This window comes from Dermacentor variabilis, chromosome 3, assembly GCF_050947875.1.
Source record: "Dermacentor variabilis isolate Ectoservices chromosome 3, ASM5094787v1, whole genome shotgun sequence".
NCBI lineage: Eukaryota > Metazoa > Arthropoda > Arachnida > Ixodida > Ixodidae > Dermacentor > Dermacentor variabilis.
Window position 1 is genome coordinate 113,462,405 of NC_134570.1, and position 23,372 is coordinate 113,485,776.

At 44.6% G+C, this 23,372-nt stretch overlaps 1 long non-coding RNA gene across 1 annotated transcript; it reads right to left on the bottom strand.

Moving 5' to 3' along the window:
* Positions 1–2,254: 2,254 nt before the first annotated feature.
* Positions 2,255–13,311, bottom strand: LOC142574102 (uncharacterized). Its single transcript, XR_012826418.1, has 3 exons — positions 13,170–13,311; positions 4,937–5,015; positions 2,255–2,553 (listed from the first exon to the last, which is right to left on the bottom strand). It is a non-coding gene; the product is annotated as an uncharacterized LOC142574102 (long non-coding RNA).
* Positions 13,312–23,372: the final 10,061 nt, after the last annotated feature.

A 23,372-nucleotide genomic window follows, 5' to 3' on the forward strand; every position in this document is an offset into this window, starting at 1 on the left:
GTGAAGATAGAAGGATATAAATTGCGTTTTATATTGACAAGTTCTCTCTTTATTTTTTATTTTGTATTCATACATTTCAACGCTTTGCCCACAGGTTTTTCAGCAGGGGTGTTTCAAGTTGAAGAATGTTCGCCCCCACTCATACTGCAAAGTTGCATAATTGACGGTCAATTCCACTGAGCTATAGTTTTTCTTCAATTTATACAGATTCGTTCTCACCTGGTATTCCCTAATTTTGCACACGTGATCAGTACTTGGAAATGTAATTGCATGGTCCTAAATAACAGAGTGGGTGCTGTGGAAAGGGAAGCACAGTCAAGGATAGCAGGAAATTAGGTGTACTGATGAGTAAGTGAATCATCTTTACTTTGGAGACCAAGCTGTTGATGCCCCAAGGTGGGCGGCCACGCTATTCCAGGTGACCGTGGCCCTGTACTGATAATCTGGCCCTGTTCACCTGCCGAAGTTGGTCCTCAGGTTTTGGGTTTGTCAGCCGTGCCTCCCACTGGTCTTCTGTTGATTCTTGGATAGGCGTTCACCACGGGTTCTTTTTGCATTCCCAGAGCATGTGGTAAAGGGTGTTCGGCGTATTGCAAAATTGGCAGTCTCTTGTAAATGTTGAAAGGTACATTGCATGTGGTAGAGTGCCGTGGAGTTAATTGCCCATCTGAAGTCGGCGCAGTATGACGGCTTCTTCTCTGTTAAGCTAGATGTCTGACGTCGGATATTCCCTCCTGTTCTTGAAATGTTCTAGTATGTTGTAGTGTTTTCTTTGCATCATTTCGTCTTGTTCTTACGGTAGACGATGTCAGGTGGGGTGACAAAATTAGGAAATTTGCAGGCCCAAGTTATAATCAGCTAGAAAGACCAGTGTAAATGAAAATCACTATGAGAGGTCTTTGTTCTAAAATGGACAAAGAAAGAGGCTGATGGTGATAATAATTAGGTAGTTCTCGCTATATGTTTAAATTATATTATTGAATATGTGTTGCAACAACCTTAAAATAATCTTTTTTCAAGAACACGGAAGTATATCTTAAATACACTTCTTTCTTCTCAGTAACACTGTACTTCCTTCCATACCTACCCAAGACGAATCTGGCTCTTTGTACTGAACTTCAACCTTATTGATTAGATATACTTGAGACGGGTCGCACAGTGTACTAGCATATTCCCAAATATGTCTATTACATGTTGGCTACGCATTGTCTTTATGGTTATAATTTGCAGGTTTTAAATTCTTTTATTAGAATAAAATTTGGTATTGCATCAGCATATGCAGCCACAGAGATTGCATCAGCATTCAAAGAACAATCACTCGACAACAGCTCACCTAAATATTTATTCATGAATTCCTTGCCTAACATCTTAGTGTGTATATAGGAAGAAGTAACAATTATTTTCTTCTTTTCAGTAAAACATATATCTTATTCGTATTCCATTGCATTTTGGAACAACATGTAAGAATACGATCTAGAGCTGCCTGGAGTTTATTGACATCACGTCCACTATTTGTCATTCTACATATATGGCTGTCATCTGCAGACAGATATGTCTTAGAACTAATGTCTGTGGTAATGCTAGATATGTAAACAACAAATAAAAGAGGTGCTTGAGAAGACTCTTGGGGTACTCCTAACATCAACTCCAGGTAATATGAAGTAGCACCAATGAGCACAACACGCTGCAAGCTCTGCGACAAGTAATCCCCAGTCCATCTAAAAGCGCTAAAATCTATATTTATCAACCGAAATTTGTCAAGAAGCAAGAGACGGGAAACAGTGCAAAATCCTGTACGGAAAAAAATACTGACCGTTTTCCGAGCCAAATTAAGTTGATACGATAATTCGTGATGGCACTTGGGAAAGATGAGTCGTACATCCAAAACCCCACGAGCAAACCGTGCTGACTGTTCATTAGTAACATGTAGTTCATTTATTATTACAATGTGGATGCTAGATACCACATGTCAAGTGTATTCTGCCGCTCTGTCATGCAAGAAATCACCCGCCGTCGCAACCTCATCACAATGTTCTTGGGCAAGCCAGCGGGGTTTGTTTACCCAACGTCGTCGCACTTCGCGCGATTCATCTTCAGCAACCTGTGCTATGATGCCACGTGCGATTTTTATATATTACTTAAAGCCTTCGGAGAAACATCCGCTATATTCGTAGAAATGATTCTACGAATATAACGGATTCTGTTTATTGTGGTCAATACACAGAATCTCACTATAAGAGAGCAAGTACCCGGAATGTGAACACATTTTATTTAGGTCGAATGTAGGAGCTATTCGCACTAAAAGCCCAAATTTTCGTTAAAACTTTCTTGAGCGTTTCTCGGTAAAAGACTGGCTTTGCCGAGTCTTTGCAATAACGGTGTATTATACTAGCATGCGCAATTTCAGCATTCCATAGGATTGGCTAGACAAGTGTGGCAGGCTTGTTGGGTTGTAATACATTATATTCCGCTAGGAGGAAATACACAGAATCTTCTGCCGTTGTTCTCCGTAGCACACACACACATGCCGCCGCACTCGCCGTCATTATTACACTGTAAGAGACAAATGCGAGTTGTAGGCCAAAGATAAAAAAGGAACGTTGTGTTATTGTTTAGATACACCTTCTACTTGTTTGATATATATGGCTGCGTATTATGAAATCATGGCTATTTATAGCTGCCAGCGGCTGCAGCCGCCGCGACTCGACATGCAAAATTGAAAAATGAAAGATCGCGGCGCCGGCCGCCACTGAAACAGTCATCTCGGAATAGAGCGCAATTTGCGGCTGTTGGTATTCCTGTAAGTGAAATTATTTTTAAGCTGCATAAGCTGCCAGTTGTGCGTAGATAAAAATAAGTTATATAAGGGCTCGCGAAGTGTCTATCGTATGACGCGCATCCTTTGCGTGCTTCGTTCGTGTCCCGAATGTGGCAATTGACTGCCCGGCACAACCTGTCCGGGACAGCGTCGACGAGTGATGTTGCAGCGGCTGCCGCACAATAAAATAATCTCACCTTAAGCATAGTCCCACATTGATGATATGGACGTTTAGTTATGCAAGTTTGTAGGAAAAAATTGCACCGCTTGCAGCTTATCGTGTATCCAAACAATATTAGACCATTAACTTGCTCGTCCCTTTTTAACGCTGCACGCCCTGTGCAATAAGGTCAGCAACGGCATCATAGGCATGAAATATAAGTCTTGATGGAAATAAAGCATGCAGAGAGTTTTCAAAAAGGAAAACGTCGACTTGATAGATGGATATTACTGTTTGGTAACATAATCCATACCGAAGGCTGCAAGATTTTTCTAGAGGGTAGTAAAATTATTCTTAAGCGTTGTTAAAATGGTTTCTTTTGTCTTTGCACGCTGCCTTAAACCTTTAAACGGATACGATATAATAGTATGGGTGTGGGCGAAACCGTCACAAAAAGTAAAAAAAAAACAATTGCCACTCGTAATGGTGGAGAGCTAGTGTTCAGCGCCCCTTGATTACCCTACAGGCAGGATCTTCCTATACCATCAATGGCATATTGTGTGTCAAGGGGAGTTCCAAGCGTAATAAACATTTTCCTTGTGATGCAAAACACAATGAAATGTATGTTTTTTAATGAACTGAAGCAAGTTGATCAAAAAGTTTACTAACGTAAGAATATTCTACAAAATATAATAAATAGAAATTTTATCTGTGAATCATCGTCCGTCTCAGCGTATTCCTTCAGTTCATGGTTTATATATGTGTATTATTTCCCAACGACATTACCTTTCCCACGCTGATATAACACTGCAATGGAGTAATAAATCATAAATGACAATGATAGGTCTCAGGATGGTATCCAGTCATTCGGCTGCGGTCGCTCAAAGCAAATCTACGTTTCCTTTTCGACCATTTATGAGCAACTTCAGCATTAGCAAAATATTCACTGGGCTTGGACACTGTAAGAGTTGTAATAGAACAACACGAAGGTTTCTGGAGAAATTATATGTATAAATATCTATATGCGCAGAACTCCAACTTGTCTCCTATGTGGATCAGTGGGTAGAATTTTTCACTTCTACGTGAACTTCCTGGATTCATATCCGCCTCTGCTCGCTCTTTCTGCAACCTATTTGCAAATGAACTTATGTTTGTTGTTCATTCATTATGTTTTGTTATTTTCTTGCGGTGTTACTGCTTCATTTAAGCAATGATTGAAATGTTTATTACGCTCGAAACTCCCCTTGACACACAATATACCATTAATGGTATAGGAAGATCCTTTCCTGTAGGGTAATCAAGGGGCGTTGACCATCCGCGCCTGTCTTGTGTGTTTCCTTTTTGTCCCTTGTTGTTTGCGCGGTTACATGATGCATTTCAGTGTGAAGGAGGAACTGTGACATGTAGAAAATTATTAGTTTTGGCAATAATACCGCGTAACTGAGTAACACTTGTTTCGAGAAGAAAAGCTTCTCTAGAAAACATTTTTGTGCAGGTGCGCATCAGATGGTTCTCTTTTGTGGCGCCTAATCAACTGCATGATATAACGATCCTTAAACACGATCTTTGGCTTCGCAAACGCGTGACATGCACGCACGGACAAATAATGAAATAACAATGAATCCACGTTGTTGTTAAGGATAATCGTCAGTGCCAGTTTGCAGGACAAAACATAGGACACATGGATTTCGAGAAACGATTAACGCTGCAAATAAAGTGTGTGCGACCTGGAAGCTGGCAGCAATCTGCTATCTATAACTTTGCTGTCGATGTGTTATTAGAAGATGTTACCAGTGCACCATGTTGTCAAAAATTATACATTGTTTTATACTACTGCGTTAGCCTGGTTTTACAGCGTGTCCTAGCAAATTAAGAAAAAAGGTGCGAGAAATAGAAAAAAAAATGTACGATAAAAGCGAGCGCCGTGCTGAGCAGCAGAAGGAAAGAACATCACTGACTGTTTCTGTTGGACACCAGTGATTATAGTCATTCCATCTCGCTGAGACTGATAAATTGCCTATTCCCTGTGGGAGTGTCCTGGAATGAAAGGACAAAGAATTACAATTTTATTTCATTGAAAACTAAGTGAAGAAAAAGGTGACGAGCATGAATAATATATTCAATGCAGTTACTACTAGCACCGCATCAAATACTCAAAAGCCAATGATAGTTTCTTTCGTTCCAGGCAGTTTTTTTTGATCCGGCAATATCCTCTGTCACTACGAAACATTCGAAACAAAAGATATTTGCTGATTTTATTAAGTTTGTAAGCGCGCAACTCATCTATTGCGACCGCCGCAATATTTGGATTAAAGCACAGATATTGTTCTTGTGGCCTCGAAAATCCCCACCATATGGAGAAGAATATAGCGCCTTTTTAAATGCAGTTATTGCCATCATTGTTCACTCCTGTTGTGTTGCCCGTGACCTTCGAAATATATGCACAGACGCCACAGCTATCAGAGTCTGGGTCGGGCACAGTGCTTTCCCCAAATTTCTAAGCGCGAACGTTGCGCGATGGGGCAGTGCTTAGTGCGTCTCACTGCGCAGTGCGCATTGTGCCCCAACAGAATGTGCTGGATTCTGTGTGGCATCAGTGGCATGCTTTTGCTTGGAGAGGAAACTGTAGCTGGGTGAGAACTGCCATAATAAAATGCGTCTAATACAGAGATTTGTTTTATGAGGCGACCGCTCAACATATTTCAGTAAAATTTGCTGCATTGGATGGCAAAAGCAAAATTGTCAAATCGTTGCGCGCACCCACGCTCTCGGCAATGTATGCCCTATATACCGGAAATGGCCGTAGTAATGTTGTACCAGTACTCTAGGAACCTTTCATTTACGCAACAGGGCACGGAAAACAAGAAGCTATGTTTTAACGCGATAGGATTAGGAGCCCCCTGTCGCAAAAAATTCAGATGTCGGCGTCAGTACATCGCTTCGCGAGAAGTCTTTCCGACCCACAACCACGCAGGCCACCCTAAAGGCGCAGAGGCGCTAGTCAACCAATAATTTCCTCAAATTGCCATGTGTCAGAAAAAATCATAAGATACAATCTAATAACAATCTGCAGACAGGATAGCATAGGATCGTAATTTCAGAGTACAAGAGAACATAATTCTGTAATGTGGAAACTGAAACAGAAACCCCTTTTCCAGCATTTCTACCATTCATACGGCCGGGCTCCCGTTTTCTTGCAACACCTCCAGATGGCGCCTAATAATTGCCGAGAGAAGAATGAAGAGTTAGTGAAATGCCTACATACTAAATTAAGAGATTCGGGAATGATGCCCAAATTATCCTATTAGGTGACAAGGATGGCCACATACAGGATCTAGATGGCTATATCGACAACAACGGGGAGTCAACGCTAGATCTTTGTGAGCAACATAATCTCTTTATCGTGAATACAGGGCCTAAGTGTGACGGGCAGACCACGTGGGAAGTGGGAAAGCGGCAATTGACCATTCATTACTGTCTGATGAAAGAAGGAATTCATGATAAGCTGAAATAAATGGTCATTGACGAGGAAGGGTATATCAGGTTATGGAGTGACCATAAACGCACAATTTTAGAAATGGGATATGTAGTTGGGAAAGAGGGAAAAGACTGCAAAATGACCACTAATAATTTGAGTGCTGAACAAATAGCAAATACAGTAACAAGAGTCGAGGAAGAAGTTGGACAAATGACCAAGCAAAGAGGGGACATATAATAAACTTCTAAGTGTAATAATGACCGAAATACGGAAAGAGAAGCAACATAGTCGTTGGAACGGGAAAAAAAAAGAAACCGGAAAGCTGGATGAAGTGGCCAGTAAATAGGAAATATACCGGGAGAAGTCTATGGTTCCAATGCTGGTGCAATCAAAGATAAAAGGTGAAAGTGAACGTTGGTTGTCAAAAGTACGTGAGAAATAGAAGGACCTGCTTAGGATATTTTGTAACCTCATAAACTTATTAGGCAGCTGGTCTGGCACAATACAACAACATATCCTAGAGGGAATTAAATTGAAAGGGGACGCGGACATTAAATAAATCCGAAAACTAACAGCCGAATCTTTCCAAGGGAATGATATGTTTGTATTTCAGGAATAAAGAGCATGAAAAAGAACCAGACGGAAAACGAGCTGGTGCTGACAAATTTCAACTGGAGGAAAGCCGAGGAGAAAATTTCTAAGCGCACAGCTACAGGGTTGGACGAGCTTTCCGTTAGGTTTATTAATGAACTACGACCAAAAAGTAAGGAAGCTTTGTTGAAAAGAGTAGAAAAAACTTTAAAAGATAGACGAACACTAGACAGTTGGGGACAAAGTATAATGAATTTAATTTATAATGGTAAGGCGGAGAGAGATAGAATTCGCTCATATAGACCGGTGGCAATTACATCGGTAATAGACAGGTTAGCAACGCAGGCAATCAAATTAAAGCTGCAAGCATGGGCAGAGAAAAATGGCATTTTGGGAGAACTTCAGTATGGCTTCAGAATAGGTAGGCGTCAGGATAATAACTTATTTATCCTTATTAAGTGTATTGAAATATCCAGAGTAGGAAGAGGACTGTTATATGTGGCATTTTTAGACATTACAGGAGCGTATGACTACGTAGACCACAACATTTTGTGGGACATTCTAGAAGGGGAAGGCTTAGGCGACAATTGCATACAGCTTTTGAGAGAGATTTACCTAGAAAATACTGTGTGCGTTGATTGGGAAGGGATGAGGAGCCAGCAGAAAGTTGATATTAACAAGGGGCTGAGGCAGAGGTGCCTGTTATCCCCACTGCTGTTTATGATGTACATGGTGAGGATGAAAAGGGCGCGAGAGAGAAGTAATATCGGGTTTAATCTCTTATATAAACAGACCGGTACATTAGTAGAGTAGCAACATCCAGGTTGGTTTTATGCAGACGACGTTGTGTTGCTAGCTAACAGCCAAAGTGATATGCAATGTCTTGCTGATATCTGTGGACAGCAAGGCGGGAATGTAGTCTTAAATTTAGCGTTAAAAATTCAGTTATGATATACAGTCAAAACACTGAACAGAAAGTGCCAATACAGGGTCAGGAAGTAGCTCGCGTGAAAGAATATAAATAACCTAGCATATGGATAAACGAAGGTAATAGAGTTATGGAAGCACAGGAAAAAACCATAACCGTACAGCGGAAGAGAAATGTGGCCATAATGAAACACACAGCGCTATGGGGATACAGTAGATACGAAGTGCTTCGGGGTGTTTGGATAGGTGTGATGGTTCCAGGACTCACATGTGGAAATGCGGTTGTTTGCTTGAAATCAGGGGTACAATCATGATTCGGTGGCAACCAAAGCTCAGTGGGGCACCTCGCATTGGGCGCTCACAGAAAGGCTACATACAAGTGAAGTTGTGCAGGGTGATGAAGGCTGGACAAGTTTTGAAGTGAGGGAAGTTCATATTAAATTGATTATGAAGAACAACTGAGGAATATGGAAGAAAGCAAATGGGCAGGGAGAGTGTTCAAGTATTTGTACAGGAAAAACATTAATTCACAGTGGCAGAAAAGAACTACGAAGTTTACCAGCAAGTATACGACCTGTATGATGAGGAAGATGGCAACAACGAACGTCAAGCGGAGAATCAGAGAGGCTGAGATAATCTCATGGGTGGCGGCAATGGAAAAGAAACATGCTGTGAGGAACTACTTAATAGGAAAAAAAACCAGGAATAAAGGAATTGATTATTACCCAAAGGCAAGCTCTTTACTTGTCCAAGCGAGATCAGGATGCTTCAGAACACGCACTTATAAAGCGAGATATGAGAAGGAAGAAGAAGCATGTGCTTAGCTGTGGTAAATCTAGGGAAACAATGGATCATGTTTCATTAGAAGGTGATGGTTTCTGCACAGCGATCGATTTAAGCACCTCTGGCCTCCTTGAAGCCCTTGAGTTCAGCAAGAGCAGGGGAAAAGTAAACATATCCGCAATAGAGATAAGCAAGAGGTGATTTAACGGTTGCAGGAAGAATAGCAGAAACACGACAAACAATTGAGGCGGACAAGAACAAAGTTCCCATAGGGGTTCAGAACGTTTGGTTATCGAAATTCGTGTTTCTTTTCCCTTTTATTCTGTCTTTTTGACATAGGTAGGACATTAGGAAATATAGTAACAAGGGCTCGGTGGCGCAACCCAGCACCCTTTTCAAGAGGGGACGCTCATAGCATCCATTCATCGCATGCCGTTTTACCAGAAAGTTAACCTTCGCGCATAGCGTTCGGCGACAGAGCTTCCAGGTAAACATTACGGTTATATAAGCTGCAGTTTCCGGGAAACGTTAGATGCTGTCAGGGATCTTAGAACACTATCGCGTTCCAGTTTTAAAGGCGAAGCTTAATCGTCCTGCCAATTTTTCTGCATATGGAGCCTATTTACGCCTACAAACAGACTTCCCAGAATACTTCCGATTAAGCCCTCCGGAAGAAAACAAGTTACAATATCCTATAAATTTATAGAATGCTCCAGCTGTCCCCAGTTCTGCTGTAGACATGGATAGTTTGACAAGTGACTTTTTTTGTTAGTACAACAACGACAAAAAGACATGTTTTTTGCCGCAATTGAACACTCACAAAAGGAAGACACATAAAGACAACACGGGCGGCATGTGTCTTCCTTTTGTGAGTGTTCAATTGCGGCAAAAAAAAGTGTCTTTTAGCAAGCACCAACTAGGCCAACAAGCAGTTCTGTTTCAACAACGACAAAAAGCGCATACATGAGCTGGACGCATTGTGCACGTTCTTTATATCTGAAGAGATGAATATGTACCTACAATATACTATGCGACAAAAATACTTCCTTTTCGTTGGGTAACTTGACAATCAAAAATGCATGACCGGAAGTTTTCTGGGGTGATGAATGCACTGCGGTCACAGCGTTGACAGAAAATATCTATACCATATGACGCCTGCGATGCACAGTAGAAGAAACGTCCGACGCCCTTTGGAAGCTGTTTATGCGTAGCCTGTGCTGTCATTATCGCAGTTCGCTAAAACTATCATCACCAGCAATGGTTCGAGCGATATCGTATTTTTCACAGCTGGCTCGTTGGCGCCTTTCGGTGATTGCGCGGGAACGCAATCGTGCGGCTGTTCTCCCACGTTCGATGTCGTCGTCGTCTTTCTTCGCAGCTGGCTCCTGCGCGGCTCGCCATTCCAGCGTAGAATTTCACTTTTCTTTTCTCGCCGTAATGGGGAGGCCGCGCTAATGAGGGTATGAGCCATTGCTTAAGATGGTAAAGTCATTCACTGTCTTACGGGACGGACAGGGTTATTTTGACGCAATTTATTTTGAAGAATCGCAAGCGGAGATGCCGGGCGGATGCTGCTAACCACGCCACCGCGCAAACTTTAAACATCGAATGCGAGCGACAACAGCAGACTGCGGGTGCACTGTCATTGATGTGTTGCACTCCGTAGCAGCCTAACGTATGTGTAACCTCATTAAGAAACTCAAATAAGTCAATCTACAACTAACGTAAGCAATCGTGAAAACGATTGAAGCGCCCGCATCCAGAGTGGTGGGCCTTGCGCCCGAGATACGCAGCGTTGTATTAGTAGTTCCCCACATTCCATGCCAGCTACAACTATGGGAAGACGACGGGGCGGGGCAACATGCATGCGAAAGAAAGCACGAGAAAACACAGACACAAACCTCACGCGCAAAAAAAAACTCTGAGAGAACCCCCCCCAAAAAAAGCACTCCTAAAGCATTCGCACCACGCAAAGCACGCAAAAGAGAAAATTAAGCGAAATAATCGTGAAAAAAAAAGATTTACAATATAGACTGCTTACGAAGTTGGACTTGCATGACGTAATACTCAGTCTAACTAACACAACTTCGCTGTTCGGCCATCTTCATAGACTGTTAGGGACGGTAATTTTCATGCATGAAATGCTTTTAGCTCATGTTGTCTCCGACCTGGCAGTGACGTTGAACCAGAAGCCAGGGCCGTTATCCAGACACTCAAACGAGAACATACGGGTAACCACACGAGACCGCATTACATACGCTAGTTACTTCTGAAACAAGTTACAAAAATATTGCTTCCGTGTTCTTCCAAATGTTCGTTCACAATATCACTCGAGCTGTGACTTCTATTACGCTGAAGTTTTATTTCTCATTTACAATAGGCGACGTTCAAAAGGCAGATACAGGGCACTATATACATGGCTGTGATCTTTTGGCGCTGAGACAGAGTTTCCTGTACTTTTTTCAACGCCAGCTGTCGGTGAAGTGCGCGGCGGGTGCGGCACGCCGGCAGCGTCGGTAGCGTTCGGCGCGCAGCAAATGGCTGTTTGACCGAGATGATACTTGCAATGAAGTTTTGTCTGTGAAAGGACACTATTGCGTCCATATGGACTAGTGCACATTATGGCGTGGTGCGATGGCATGTGTTGGCTGGTATCAAGATTGTGGCTAGTATCATCTCCAACCAATCTGCTTTGCCAGTAGCCACTCCGTGCTTACATCTACTATCAATTACGGGAGAGGCAACATTTTTTTCTACTTTTTTTTACACGCTTGCAAGCACTATATGTAGTGGCTAAACAGCAAAGAGCACCACCTCGTCGCACACTTTTTTGCATATCTCTTTGAGGTTATAGTAAATGGTCTTCATGTTTTGCGCAGCTATTATTCTTCTGCCGTCGAGCACATGCCGCTTCATGCCGTACTGCCACCATGCACCGCATCCCGGAACTATGCGCCACAGAGGTCAGTAGAACTAAAAGAAATAGCCAGCCCCAAGCATACGTTTACCCTGGTCCAGTGGGCTGACTACCACCGTGCGTACGAAAAAGAGTCACACTTTCATCAGAAAGGTGGAGCATTGATTGTGATAAAAAATATTACGCAGCTATATGAATTAAAGACAGTAGTTTGTATAAAATGCATAACTTGTAAACATTCGCTTGCTAATTAAATTTAGATGGATAATTGTACGCAAGCACGAAGGCATCTCAGACAATGATCGCGGAAACACTCCTTGCCAGGGCACTGGCACGATGTAGAGCAGCAGCAGCAGCGATCGAATGGCCCTTCGTGCTGCCTCTCGCTTCAACGCGAACTAGGATCGGCGGACAATAGCGCACAGGAAGTCACCAGCTTTCTTCTAGTGGGCTAGCATTCGAACCCGCAGCAACCCAAGGTTACTTCTAAGGTAGGGTGCGTGGAGCCGCCGTCCGAGTAGAACAGGAGAAGTGCGCGAACCGGCACGTCTCTCCCCCTTCCCTCTCTCACTATGGTAGCAGGCGCACATCTCCCCGTTCTCGAGTAGACGGCACGGACCCTCTCTGCTTTCCCGCTTTGCGCACGCCAGATCTACCACTTATCCTTCTCGGGACACTCCCACATGCTTACCTTTGCACCAAGAGCAGCCTGCCTGTGGCCGCGATGATATATCCCTTGGAACCTCACAGCAACAGCGACGGCTAAAATTCGCCTGGAGTGCTCATATCGTTGCTGTTAGCAATGAGAGTACTTTAGGGCATTGATAAAACGTCACAAATGGCGGCGCTTTTCCGTATTTCGGATGTGTGGAACTGAAACGAAGCACTGGCTTGTTTCTCCGCGGCTAATACTCCCCGCACATACGCCGCGTAGAGAATACATATTCAAATAAAAAATATTATTGAGGAAGCCGTTAGCAGGAACTTCATAAGTCGACTCTGAAGGTGCAAGGCGTTCAGAAAACACTGCTATAGATTTCCAAATTGATCAAATAAAATTGCGGGTGACACTACCTTAAACAATAAACTAATCAACAAATCTAAGATTCACAACAAATTAACAACTTCACGTATAATATTGTGCGGTTGACTACGAACACTCCTGGAGTGCATCTAAGCCCCGAAAATACACCTCTCAGTCTCCATATCAGGGGCGCGGCCTCACATTTCCTGGACCATCGATAATAGTTTGGATGCAGACCTCTCTGACTCCACTGTATTGAAGTTGCCGTAATCGATAGAAATTTGGCAGTTAGGTTATTATAGCAGCAAATAAAAATGTGATGATGTTTTAAAATACAACACTTGGCTCCTTGTTAGTACACATACAAATGCATTTTTGTGAATATGCACATATGTGAATTATGCATATATGCAATATCCATATGCAGATTATTGTCGCTTGGATTGTGGCTTGCAAGTGTTGAATACTCACATAGATGCGGAGATACAAAATGAAAGGAAGCAAAGTATGAAGAACGAGCTGATAGCCATCGTCAAAACGTCCTCTTGCCTCGAGATGAGCAATGTCCAAGATTCCTCTCTGTCCTTATATACAGGTAGCAGGTTGTACACAGTGTGAGTAGTGAGGCGTAGCAAGAAGAACGTACGAATACCCTTAAAAAATCAATCATGAGCGCACGTCAAAGTCCGTTGCTCTAACCTAGGATTTCTGCACTTAACGAAGAGGTGAGTTCTCGTAAACAAGGTACCCACGGAAGCGGAAGGAGCATGAAGGTCGTGCAGTTAAACTCGGTTGTTTACGCAGTGGAACTACAGGCGTTTCTAACTAACGAATATTCTAAGCGCGCTCTCGAGCCTGCAGAAGCGTATTAATAATCAAATTATAACACCTAAATAATTCATTCAAAAGAGAAAGTATGACATTTTAAGCATCTTGTAACTGAAGCAACTTCTCCAGTTTGCCGGCGATGGTTAAAGTATAAAGAGAATCGACATTTTGCTAACCGTATATTCGAAGACCGTGCGGGTGAACCCGAGCTTTAACCAAGCCGTACTGCATCAATCATGGTAGTTCAGCTGCTAACATTTGTACGCTCGGAAAGGAGTCGGCAAATTAACATTCACGATAAAAGATAAAACATTTCCGTGTTGATATTTCGTCATATCAGGAAGGAAGTTACTAACGCGTACTGTATACTGTAAAATATGGTATTCACAAGCATTTATTTGCACTTGTCATTTTATGGTGCGTTCATATTGGCGAAATGAATCGCATTTATTTACAGTTACACAAAAATAAAAAAAACACCGATTACCCAGAAAGCATAGGAGCGTCGCTTCAAACAAAGCTCAAATCTGGTTTAAAATCGTGCCAACCCTCGCCCAACGCTGGTATTTAAGCAAAGTGAAACCAAATCCGACGCGGGCACAGAGTTGGAGCCAACAATGGACAAAAATTGCGCCAGCCCGCTAACAATGTATCAGTAAAAATGGACAGGCGCAGGGCGCTGCCGCTGACATAATCAGTGCCAACTATGGGTCAGTGCCCGCTGTATGACGAGTGCTGAAATACGCTGGCAATAGAGCACGCACACCTAATAACCGCGAGCCTTCTGCTAGGGACATTTTCGATAGCAGTTGGCCCCAGAGTGTCTACATCAATTAGGCGTCAAAATGAGTGACAGCAATATACTAATCGAAAAGTGAGAGTTCCACATTGATGAAAGTAACAAGAGAATAATACTGTATAACATTACATAACAGCTTATTTGCAAATAAGTACGGTCCAAATGAACACCTTGTAATAAGCTATTAGGGGTACGCTGAGTTATTTGCAAAATATTTATTTACATGAACGCTGCTAGGGCACTGAGGACAGCACTCACCCTTCACATGGGCTCCTGCTTTAATCGAACATGAATGCGAAAAAGCCCATTAACCCCGACACCAACTACCTCATCAAAACCTGCAAGTAAAACGGTCCACGAGGACATGAAGGGGCAACCAGACATCAGGTCATGTGTGAGTGAATTTTAACCCTTCTCTGTCAAGGAAATTACCTTGGTAGCACAGACGCCTCGCCAGGCCTAACGACGAAAAAATTCTGTGCCACCGTGGCAAGGAGGGGAGGACACCATCACCTCTGCTTTCTTTTTGGAGGTTTTGGCCCTCCTTAGCTGAGAAGAACCTCCGGCATGTCTGATGGCCGGGTCCCTCGAAGGCGCAGTTGCATCGGTCCAGACGCCACTGCAAGATAAAGAAAATTGTAACTATTAAAGTTTCCCTACGTAACATCTGCAGCAAAGGCAACAAGAAACATAATAACGCCAGATAGATTGAACCGTCACAGCAGTGGCAACAGTGGAAAGGAAGGGCAGGAAGGAAATGCCAACTGCAAAAGCTGGAAGCCCTGAGATCGCAAATCAATCTTCGCAGCAAACTGACTCGGGACAGTGGTGCATCAGAGGAAGCCCACCTACGCGTCCCTCCCTATTAAAGACGCGAAGATCATATACCGGATGCAAGCCAGGCTACAACGCTCCAAGCGGCTGCAAGTTGAACTGAAATACGCTATTAGAAAAGTTAGCGGCCTCAAGCAGAGTGACTTCTATGGCAACACGCGCATTTAAGTCAAAGTTTGCCAGAACGTAATCACTGCCGCTAAAGTCAACAAAACCATGGCGTTTGAAGCAGTCAACAAGATCATATAAGTTGAATTAGGCGGAACTAAATACAAGGTCAAGACCAAGATTAAAACGCGTGAAGGTATTAGCAAAGGCATTATGTACAACACCCCGCTCAACTCTGCCAGTGTCGAAATCTTGGCAGGCCCCCGCGCACTAGCAAAATATGCCGTCCTTGAGGTGCTCGCGCTTGGACGGTCTTCCGCAATCCTCATCTATTTTGATGGACCCCATGTGTCCTTCAATGTAATCTTTCAAAGCAATGACTTCACGTGCCGCTCTTCCAAGAAGTTATTCCAATACCGCAGGTCATGCGGTAACGTCAGGCACCGACAAGACGTCTATCCCGACGCACAGCCAAGCTTGTGTGCTCTCTATGGGGAAGAAAACCAGCTCCCGGATTGTACCTACCAACGAAAAGGGAAGCTACGTCCACAACAGCATGAAACCGCTCGCCGAGTCTGCAAAGAAAAAAAAAACTCAAGTCCACTCGCTCTCTGCAAATGATGAAGCAATGCGTGGCCAATCATCACGCACAAGAACGCCGGGGGCGCTCGGACCGCGACAGTTACTTTCCTGGCATCTCAATCACACCACCGAGCATAATAATCCTTTCCCCACCAAGTACACCTTCTAGCAGAAGCACTAGAAGCCCTTCCAGATGATGCACACCCACCTCAAGGTCACGCTCGCGGCCTCGCTCTCGCCCACGTTATCCCACACAGAAGAGGGTTATTTAAGTAGATATTGTGGTTGGTGGATGGCTGTGGGCAACGTCGAGTACAAAATCCCGCAATAGATGTAAGCAAAACTACAACAAAACAAACACTCGTCGACAAAATACTGAACAAATACAAGGAACAAAAGGCTATTATAAATGGCTCAAGATTAAAAGCCGAAGCGGCTAACCCATAACATCCTGATAGAAGAACGCGCGGAGGAACTTATCTACGAAGGAATCTTAAAAGGACTGTGTGCCCGAAAATAAGGTGATGCAGAAGGTCACGTAACATATGATCCAGTTTCTATATACGAAACGCTCACTTCTATCCAAAGTTTCCGAATGCATGATCAACAAAACTACTCTACGTGGGTTTACCCCGAACCTCTTCTCTTTATACAACATATGACCCGCAAGAAAGCTTAGTATGTGGAAACCAAGCAGATGCGACCACAAAACGTAGAGAAGAAGGCGCGCAGCGATAGTAACGAAATAAAACCGCTTACGACGTCCAAAATATCATTGAATAATTTTGCGACGCAAGTAACAAACCCAAAGAGGCCGTAGACGGCACAAAACGCCCGGGAAGGTAAAATTCCAGGCCACTCTGACTTCGCCTCCAAGGTACTATCGGCATACGTAAGACATGGATCGTTCTCAAACCTGTCTTTAAAAACAGAGTCGAAATTAAATTTACGTAATAACCTGCATAAATAATTCTTGCCTACAATGGATGAAACAAGAAATACTGAACAATATAAAGAAGAAATTCATGAACAGAAGTTCGTCAAATCTAAACCAAGCTAACCTCTCACACCAAGCGAATCCCAAACGAGGCTCTAGACCGGCCTTTCGCGGAGGTAGAACAACAGGTGGACCTGGTAAAGCTCACCCGGAACACCAATCCGGGAAAGGGCCGAATAAACAAAATTATATGCTAGCTTGTCCAACAGATGACGACGTGCATTCTTAGGCATATAAACAGCTAAGAGAGAGTGAGAAAAATGGTGAAACAAAGAACAAGGTGAAAGCGGAAGCCTTCTTCAAAAAGAGAACAAGAGATCTTGTTCTCGTTTTGCTCATCGTCTTGAATTTCGACATCCCGCCTTCCCCCGGTTTTCCCAGGTAAGAGACAAGGTATACACCAGAATCGTGGAAACACAGTGAGATATTATTACTCTCAAGCGCAGCAAATCTCGAGGACTTGGGAACGTGCACCCTATATACCTCACTTCATATGGAGGGAAGTCCTCCCAGCGCATAGTCTTTCATAACCTCACAAGCCTGTTGTAAGATCAAGGGCAGATCGGAAATATGCTCCACGGCTTGCGACAACAGCTGTTCACTCAACATATCCTCCTACAGCCTAAATAGGACCTCATACGCCATGTTGGCCGACACATGAAGAGCGCCAACCGGGAATGAATGACAAGGAGTCATTTGACAATGTCCAACGCGCCGCTGTTCCCCGCAAACTGAGACACTAATTGCGGGGCTGAATTTATGACTTCCAAATATTCTTGGAGGGCTGTATGGCCGCCATCGACCCGGTAAATCTCAAGACGGCCAAATTTTTTCAATAGCGAAATAGGCACTTTCAAAGGTTCAGTTCTATCGGTTTAATATCGGTACGCGATAAGTCTGGAAGGCTCTCGATGAAATCTAGGGCGTACGACGCGCCTTCTATGTCCACAATATATCAAATTGGATTCGAAGCGACTCCCCAGGACCGCAACAAGACGCCCTCCAGGAAGCCGTAGACTACTCCAACACTACCCTAACAAAGTGCGGTTTCGTCAGCGCGCTAACGAAATGTGTACTCCGGGTACTTAAGAGCGGGACATGAGAAAGACCCCCAAGAGATGAAATTCCGAATCCGGAAATCTGTTTTGACAATGTACCGGTCCCTCGAGTTCACCCCTTCAGCATGTTTGTCATATACATCCCGAAAGACGGCCGAGGGCCTGCAACACCGCCGAAACTTAGGCTACCGTGATCCAAGTGGCGCAACTGGTACGCCCTGTGGCCAGCAGAAGACACGGCATGACATAGCAAGATATTGCCTCCTTCATTATCCAGACCTTCGTCATAAGCGGCATAATATACGGGACAACATATTTGGATCTCAAAAAAGGCAGAATGAAGAAATGTTCAGATCCGCCAAGCTGTGAGAATCGCTACCTGTATATTCAAATACCCCTCGGCACAATGTGTCCTCCACATGAGTCTTCACAACACTTCGGAGGAGCTTGCCGAGGCACACAGTGTCGACCATTTGGAACGCCTAAGGCTGACCGAAACAGGTTGTACAACCCTCGAGAAGATGGAATATAGAGAAGGCTTAGAACCAAAAGACACCAAGCACAGAATCCCGGAAGACTGTCTCGGATACACCACTGTGGCCCCAGACCGCAAAAAATGCAATGTATACTTATCTCAAAGACTGGCACCTAGCAAGAGTCCGGACCCTAACCAAGGTGCATGTCGTAAACCCAGACCCCAAATACCAGCAACATTACTGGCAAGACGAGCCCACTCCATCAGTGTCTTGGACTCAACTTTTAAGGAAAACACCTGCTCTAATATTACAACACATGCCATAGACATGCAGAAGAGTCTGCAATCTCCTTAGCTATGTCATCGTGCAAGGAAGGTGCCATCATCTTCACCGAGTCACAATCGGCATGCAGAAACTCGCAAACAATGTTGAGTGGGGTTGAGCCCTTGAGTACGTGCTCTAGCAGCACTTTCGACATGGCCCGCAACTTCTACTTCTGTCCGGTGTCGGCTGCGATCGTACTCCTGTTTGCGTTACCGACGGACACATACACCGACTTGGGATGTGTTTGCTCGCATTTTCCTGATGCAAGATTTGTGTTTACCGCTGTCGACCCGCATTTTCCTGCCGTGGTGTCATCAACAAGGATTCTTTGCCATGCGCCAACAGCATGGAAGGCTGCATTGTCCATCAAGGCAGATTTAACCACCTTCCTTGTGAACTTCAGCTTGGGTGGGCACTCTAGCAGCACGTTCGCATGGCCCTTAACGCCTTTTTTTGTCCTGTGCAGGTATGTACTAAAATTTTCTTGTACGCTACAAAAAGTAAAGACCGCTTCTTATGTTGTACCCGTGCCGAAGGGCCCTGTGTGCATTTATTGTGAATGCTTGACTTCGTTCTGTGCCTTATTGTTGATCTTCTTAGGGATTCTGGCAAGGGAGGATTTACTTTGGGATATTGAAACATCAACTGAGGACCCTGCAGAACAATTGAAGATGATGTCTCCCTTTATTAAGGTTATGCACAGCCGCTTAATTCAGACCTCGAAAGCTTTAGCCAAACAAGCCACCTATGTTGAAGCTGTCAAGAATAGGCAAAAAGTATGGAAACAAAATTCACAGTATTGAACAAACTGAAGACAGTCTGGAAGAACAACTGTATTTTGAGGCACTGGGCATAAATCTGCCTAGTATTTAGAACAATGTCCGGGCCCTAAAAGAAGAAAACGGAATCCAAAGCTCTCGCGCCAACGAACTCGAAGACACATCTGGCCGCAACAATCTTACCCTTCGCAACATTCGAGATGCCAAAAAAGAATTCTGTGCCCTTTTACTCCTCTGTGAAGAAGGATGCATGACCAACTAAGCTGTGGTATGTTGATCCCTTAATGGCTAACGGCCCTCCGCCGTGGGTTGGCCCGGCCTTTCACAATATTCAAGATCGGCCCACGTATGGGTAGTGCTTAACGTTTGCTTTACCTATACCGCGGGCCAGCCCGACGTTGCAGTATCTTTGGGATTGGCTCACGTATGGGGAGTGTTTAACGCCTGCTTCACTTTCGCCGCGAGTCGGCCTGGTACAGTACTACTTTCGGGATCCGCCCACGTATGGGGAGTGCTTACCGCCTGCGTCACTTCCGCCGTGGGTAGGCCCTTCATTACACTATCATCGGAATTCTTTTCTACACGTGTGGTATAAAGTTCGTAAACAGGGATAAGGTGCCTCAGAAAGGCTGGCCAACGTTTCGATAGGAGGACCTATCTTCATGAAAGGCGGCCTCGTCATCCTCGGCGTTTTAGTTTTAAAGGGTTAGTGCAGTGACGTCACGCGCGGGTGTTGTCTATGGCGGCAGGTTATAAAGAGAGAGACTACCAGAGGAAACAAGCGCTGTCGTCCGACGTCCGTGAGCTTCGTTCCCAAGACGAGGGGACAAGAGCGTGAAAGTGGGCACGCGGGGAGAAGAGAAAAGAAACAAGAGCAGAAAAAAAGGAAAAAAGGAAAGAAAAGGGGGGGGAAGCCAGGCCGGCACCAAGACAGAAAAAAAGGGGGTAGTGAAAAAGAACAAGAAAGCGAAAAACAAACGGGGGCTAGGGAGCGTGTTGGGGATGCGAGAGGTTACGAAGCATTCAGTGGGAGTCGTTGGCGGCATGTTTTTGTGGCATTAGAAGGGGCAGTCAGGCGGTCAGTGCGCGAGTAACACAAAAGACAAAAAAAAAAGCCACACGCACACACACAGAAAAAAAACACATGAGTTGAAAGAGAGACTTCAGTAGCATAGCAGCAATACCTCGTGTAATATTGAAATAGTTAAGATGGCGACGAGGAGTCTGCGGTGCAGTGTATGGGGTGACTGAAAGGCAGCGGCATGGTCTTTTAAGGGGCATTATCACAGTCGCTCAACGTAGGTGTCGTTACGGCGGCATCCAGAAATGGCGATACTCTGGGTTGAGGCGCCGAAAAGGGCATATTGACTTCGGAATGTTTTGATGAGGGGGTTTCAAAAAATAGAACAAAAAAAGGAAGGGAAAAGAGAAGGGGAGGGGGGACCGAAGCCTGAATAACAAACAGGAGGGTGACGCGCGTAGAAGCGGGCGGAGGCAAGTGTACATGGCAGAAGGGGGTCGTACAGTTGATATAGACGTAAAAACCTAAAAGAGTACATTAAATTGAATAGTAGGCAGGAAAAAATTTTTCGAAATGGAAGAGTAGGTGAGGTTAAGAATTAAGGTTAGCTGGTGGCCTAATGTGTTTTATGTCTTGGTTGATGATATGAGAATTTCAGATTTAAGTTACCGCTTTTAAAGATTCTAAGTTGCCGCGTGCCAAATTAATTCCTGTTGGGTGTAGGCCATTAAACTTGTGTATTAGATATGATTCCGTATACTTCCTTTCGCGAGGGGAACGGAAATTAGTTTGTAGTATATAGAGCCTTGCTTTGTCAAATATATGACCATGTTCATTAAGGTGGCTGGCTACTGCTTTGGGTAAATTGTGTTTTGTGTCCGCGTGGTGTCCGTTGAGTCTTGTATTGATTTGTTGTCCAGTCTCACCTATGTATTGTTTGCTACAAGCGGCGCATTCTAGACAGTAGACTAGCTTGCTTGATGTGCAGGTGAAAGCCGAAGTTACCTTGTGTGCGTAATTCGACGCTGTGCTTTTTACTGTAGTAGTAGATTGAATATGTTTGCATGTAGAGCACCTGGGGCGGCCACAGGGATTGGTTCCCAACTTCCTGTTTGTCTGTAGTTTGGCGTGCACAAGAACATCGTTAAGAGAGAGAGAGAGTAAGGCAAAGGAAAGACAGGGAGGTTAACCAGAGATTATCTCCGGTTGGCTATCCTGTACTGGGGGAGGGGAAAGGGGATGCAATAGGTGAGAAAGAAAGAAGGATAAAAAAGAAAGGAAAAAAAACCAAAGCACACACACGCACGTACACACGAACTATTTCTGTGGGCACTGTCACGCTGCCCACAAAGGCATTCCTACTCTTACACAGTGTCACCGTACAGTCCTATGCCACACAGTGTACTGTCACAATTTGTCAGAAAGTCCCGCGTCTTTCAAATATCGCAGCAGCGCCTTCACAGCGGGTCGCGCTGATGTTCGCGTAGGCCAGGTACCAAGTATCTTGTTTTCTGTCATTGGGCGCTTGTCCAGTTAGTCTAAGGTGGCTGAGAGGACAGTTCTTTGTGGGTTAAAACGAGAGCACTGACAAAGAAGATGCTCCATCGTTTCGTTGCACCCGCAGAAGTCACACAGTGGGCTGTTGGCCATTCCGATAAGGAAAGAGTAGGCATTTGAAAATGCTACTCCAAGCCATAGACGGACAAGAAGGGTGCAGTCACGTCGTGGAAGCTCGGGTGGAATATGGAGCTGTAAATTAGGGTCCAGGGTATGGAGGCGTGCACTTGTGAAATCGGAAGAATTCCATTGGACTAATGTCAGGTCACGCGCAAGTGCAGAAAGTTTTTTCGCCGCGTCGGCTCTCGAAAGAGGAATGGCAACGCAGTTGACGCCGTCATGGGCAGATCGGGCAGCTGCGTCTGCTCGATCATTGCCATGTATGCCACAGTGACTAGGCAACCACTGATATATTATATCGTGTCCTTCGTCAACTAGTCGATGGTGGCCTTCTCTGATCTCTGCGACAAGCTGCTCATGTGATCCATGGCGCAGTGCTGTGAGTACACTCTGTAGGGCTGCCTCGTAATCACAGAAGATTGACCATGCGTGGGATGGTTCCTCCTTAATGAAATGAAGCGCCGCACGCAGGGCTACCAGTTCAGCAGCGGTCGTTGATGATACATGTGACGTCCTTAGCTGTATCTTGACAGATCCTCGGTATCACCACAGCGGCAGCTGCGCTTTCAGATGTGACTGAACCATCGATGTAAACGTGTATGCGGCCACTGTGCACCTCATGTAATAGTTCTAATGTGGCCTGCTTAAGGGAAGACGACGACATGTCGGCTTTCTTCATGATTCCTGGGATGGTGAGGCGAATGTCAGGTCTGTGCAGGCACCATAAAGGTGAGGATGGTCTTGCTGCAGGCATGTAGTTCGATGGCAATGAGGTACGATTGGCATCAATTATACGACTGAAAGTTGTGTGTGGCCTTTCTGCGGGTAGAGCGGCAAGATGGTGAGACGGTAATCGGGCAACGTGCCGAATATGCGCCCTGAGAGCGTCGGTTGCCAAGTACGTTGATATTGGATGATCTCGAGCTATAACAATCGTTGCCGCTGTAGACGCACACCTCGGAAGACCGAGACACGTCCTTGGGGCTTGAGCTCGTAGTCCCTGGAGTACACACAGGTTTGTTTTGCAGATGTTCCCAAGCACAGGGAGGCTGTATCTTGCGAAACCGAGGACCAAGGCGTTATAAAGCTGCAGCATTGACCGCACCGAAGTGCCCCATGACTTTCCGCCAAGAAATTTGAGGTGATGTATTATTGTCAATAATCTCTTCTTCAGGCATGAAACATGCGGGC